Source organism: Hippocampus comes, unplaced genomic scaffold (assembly GCF_001891065.2).
Source record: "Hippocampus comes isolate QL1 unplaced genomic scaffold, H_comes_QL1_v1.1 scaffold412, whole genome shotgun sequence".
Taxonomy (NCBI): Eukaryota; Metazoa; Chordata; class Actinopteri; order Syngnathiformes; family Syngnathidae; genus Hippocampus; species Hippocampus comes.
This window is the reverse complement of record NW_017805343.1, coordinates 191,965-192,711: the sequence shown is the minus strand read 5'-3', so window position 1 is coordinate 192,711 and position 747 is coordinate 191,965.

Genomic DNA, 747 nt, shown 5'->3' with positions numbered 1-747 from the left:
TCAACTCAATCCTGCAGAGGCCAAATATGACGTGGTAAACCAGGAACCAACCATCGTCCTGGCCCTACAAGAATAGAGACATTGGCTCGAAGGAGCCAAGGAGCCTTTCACAGTGTACACAGATCACAAGAACCTTGCATACATCTGTTTACCCATGAAAATGAACTCAGGTCAAGCCCGATGGGCATTACCATTCACTCATTACAATTTCACACTCACCTACTGCAAGGGTTTCAGGAATGTAAAGCCAGATGCCCTGTCCCTGAATCATAATTCTGTGGAGGAAAGTCCCGCACCAGAAAACATTCTACCAGAGCTTCGCATCTTGGGGGCGTTGAGGTGGGAGATTGAATGGAGGATCAAGGAGACTCAAGACAGAAATCAAGTACCTCCTGGATGCTCCACCGGATAATTATTCCTTCCCCACAACTACGATCTGCCTTTCATAACCGCGTAAAAGGCTCGGAATGCTATGGCGAAGCTACGCAGCCCAAGGACCCCTTACGAGCATGGGAGCACCACTGCTACACTAGGCCACGACCAACAAAGATCGTATTTACCGGACAAAAAAACTTTCCAAACTCAATAACTGTGCAACACACTAATAAAACATTCATTCATTCATTTTCCGAACCGCTTTATCCTAACTAGGGTCGCGGGGGGATGTTGGAGCCTATCCCAGCTGTCTTCGGGCAGTAGGCGGGGGACACCCTGAATAGGTTGCCAGCCAATCGCAGGGCACACAGA